Source organism: Sus scrofa, chromosome 1 (genome assembly GCF_054392235.1).
Source record: "Sus scrofa isolate SSC_HxYL_T2T_F1_AM1 chromosome 1, Sscrofa_HxYL_maternal_Yorkshire_Landrace_v2.0, whole genome shotgun sequence".
Lineage (NCBI taxonomy): Eukaryota > Metazoa > Chordata > Mammalia > Artiodactyla > Suidae > Sus > Sus scrofa.
In genome coordinates this window covers 84,359,019-84,362,667 of record NC_139383.1, presented here as the reverse complement: position 1 = coordinate 84,362,667, position 3,649 = coordinate 84,359,019, and the positions used below count along the sequence as shown (strand labels likewise).

At 36.7% G+C, this 3,649-nt stretch overlaps 1 pseudogene; it reads left to right on the top strand.

The window, feature by feature from the left end:
- Positions 1-808: 808 nt before the first annotated feature.
- Positions 809-1,212, top strand: LOC100152412 (large ribosomal subunit protein eL32 pseudogene; annotated as a pseudogene).
- The last annotated feature ends 2,437 nt before the right edge of the window (positions 1,213-3,649 follow it).

Genomic DNA, 3,649 nt, shown 5'->3' with positions numbered 1-3,649 from the left:
ATTTTTAAAAGGGAATAAACCGCCATTAAGAATTTGGATTTTAGGAGTTGCCATCTTGGTTCAGTGGTTAATGAATCCAACTAGGAACCATGAGGTTGAGGGTTCGACCCCTTGTCTCACTCAGTGGGTTAAGGATCCAGTGTCACCATGAGCTATGGTCACAGATTTGGCTCGGATCTGGCGTTGCTGTGGCACTGGAATAGGCCAGCAGCTACAGGTCCGATTAGACCCCTAGCCTGGGAACCTCCACATTCTGCGGGAGCAGCCCCAGAAAAGGCAAAGACAAAAAAAAAAAAAAAAGAATTTGGATTTTAGGTAATAGAGGCATAAAGAACTTGAGAAATTCCTCCTGAAGATAACAATTATTTAAACTGGGAATGGATATTAAACTATTTCAGGGTAGGGGGAAATGACCAAAAGTAGATAGAAACATAAAAAGAATTTACTCATTGAGGAGTGTTACTGTGTTGCATAATAACTGAATTTGTGGCTTTCTCACCTGGAGGGTGCTTCTGAGTGATGCATCCCCAACTCGACACAGAAAACTACACCTTGGCTAGAGGTGGCAGATGACAGAGTTAAGAGCAACAAAGCAGCTACACATTTAAGGGGTAAATTTTTAAAGCATGAGAATTGTAAAGAATGACATCTAAAATCTGAGTATAAAATTTGCTCAGATCCATTTGGGGCTGGTGAACTACACAGGTGCAGCAGAGACATCCATGGAGACCATTCTACAATAACAGCTATTCCTCCTCTCTTCCTTGGAGCTGCCTGCAGAAGTGGCGGTCATCTCCCACTTGGCATCATGGCCGATCTCGAACCTGTTGTGAAGCCCAAGATCATCAAAAAGAGGACCAAGAAGTTCATATGGCACCAGTCAGACCAATATGTCAAAATTCAGCAGAACTGGTGGAAATTCAGAGACACTGACAACAGGATGTATAGAAAGTTCAAGGGCCAGATCTTGATGCCTAACATTTGCTATGGGAGCAACAAGAAAACAAAGCACATGCTGCCCAGTGACTTCTGGAAGTTTCTGGTACACCATGTAAAGGAGCTTGAAGTGCTACTGATGTGCAATAAATCTTATTGTGTTGAGATGCTCACAACATCTCTTCCAAGAACCGCAAAGCCATTGTGGAGACAGCGGCCCAGCTGGCCATCAGGGTCACCAATCCCAATGTCAGGATGGCTTGGATCCTGAGTTGAAATGAACAGATGGCTAATGTGCACATTGTATCTGTATTATAAACCATGAAACTTGAAAAAAAAATAATAACAGCTATGGCAAATCAAAGAAAAACTGAGCAGAGCATTCTTACTATGACACAATGGGTTAAGATCCAGCATTATCTCTGTGGTGGCACAGGTTTAATCCCCAGACCAGCACAGTGGGTTAAGGATTCAGTGTTGCCACAGCAGTGGTGTAAGTCACAGCTGTGGCTCATATTAGATCCCTGGCCTTGGAATTTCCATATGCAATGGGTGCAGCACCCCCCCCCAAAAAAAAAGAAAAGAAAAAAGAAAAACTGAGCGAAGACTGCACCTACTGCATACCTCATTGGAGTCAACACTCACAGTCTGAATACAAGCAAGGTAACTACTGATTATAGAAAAAAATCCAAAAACCCTCAGAAGAATATAAAAAACTTTACTGACAGACATTAATTTTTGTCTTTTTAATATTATTTTTCTTCCATTTGTTAATAATTGATTGAAGTTTGATTTACAATGTTGTGATAATTTCTGCTTTACAGCAAAGTAATGTAGTTATACATATACACATATCCATTCTTTTTCAGATTCTTTTCCCATATAGATTACCACAGAATACTGGGTAGAGTTCCCTGTGCTATACATCAGGTCCCTGTTGACTGTCCATTCCACACACAATGGTGTGCATATGCCAGTTCCAAACTTCCAATCCCTCCTCCCTCCCACCTTTCCCCTTTGGTAATCATAAATTTGTTTTCAAAGTGTAGCACATTATTTATAATGTCTACTTTTCAAAGAAAAATTACCAGGTATGCAAAAGCATAATAAAGCATGTCCCATTCTTAGGGAAAAAAATAGTCAGTAGTGACTGGGCCCAAATGTTGGATTTAACAAACAGACCTCAAAGCAGCTATTATAAATGTATTAAAAGGATTAAAGGAAAATATAGTATTAATGAAGAAACAGATAGGTAATGTCAACAGAGAAACTGAAACAATAGAAGAAAGAACCAAAAAGGAATTCTATAGTAAAGTACAATAACTGAAGTGAAATGTTTAGCAGGTATGTTTAATCACAAGTTTGAAATGATAAAAGAATCAATAAACTTAAGGAAAGATCAACAAATATTATATACTCTAGAAAATAGAACTAAAATTGAAAAAAAAAACAACAAAGCCTCAGAAACTTATGGGCCAAGATCAAATATCAAATATATGTATAATTAGAATTCTAGAAAGAAAGGAAAGACGAAAAGGGGCAGAAAAATATTTAATGAAATCATGACCAAATATTCCCAATATTCATGAAAAACTTAAATTACAGATCCAGAGAGCTCAATAAACCCTAAATAGAGCAAAAATATACTTTGGCATATATAATAGCCAAACTGCTGAAAGAGAAAAAAGAGAAAACATCTTGAAAGCAGCAGGAGAAAAAAAAAAAGACCCATTACATTGAAGAGAGTAAAATATGATTATTAGACAACTTCTCAACAAAAATAAAGGAGGACCACTATAATAAGGCAGAAAAACAAATAAAAAGCATGTAGCTTGAGAGTTCCTGTTATAGTTTAGCAAGTTAAGTACCTGATATAGCTCCATGAGGATGCAGGTTCAATCCCTGGCCTAGCTCAGTGGGTTAAGGATTCAGCTTTGCTACAAGTTGTGATGTAGGTTGAAGATGCCTCTCAGATCCGTTGTTGCAGTGGCTGTGGCTTAGGCTTGCAGCTACAGCTCTGATTCGACCTCTAGTCCAGGAATTTCCATATGCCACACGTGCAGCTGTAATAAAGATTTTAAAAAAGCATATAGCTTGGAAAGAAAGAAAAAATCTCTAATAAGTAGATATGTATGAGTTTATTTCCTTTTAAGAAATTCATGAATAAGTGAATTTAGCAAGGTTGAAGGATCTTAAATCACCACACAAAACCATTATGTGTTGTATTTCTTTTTAATTTATAATTTATTATTTTAATCATTTTCTCATGATGCCTTATACAATAAAATTGTCATAGAACTAATAACTCAGATAAATAACTCTTTTATTTTCCACTCTAGAACTCCAACAGCTGTTGTAGAACCTATAGGAATATATATATTATATATTATAAGAATATATAGGAATATATATATTAGAATATGGAACCACATAATTTTTTTTCTAATCCAAATATAATAATAATTTTGATAAGTTAATTAAAGGATGTTTCCCTTTCTACTTTGATAGCCTCATGACCTGAAGATCTAGGAGGAGAAGGGGGGGTGCAGGAATGAGAGAGGAAAAAAAAAGGAAAGAGGGAAAAAAGAAAGGGAAAGAGGGAAGGAGGAAAGAAGGAAGGGAGGGAAGCAGGAAATGAAAGGAAAACATTTTAGTTCAATGGGTCAAGTTTAGCAAAAGAATGTTTCTTAAGTATGCCTAAAAATTAAAACCA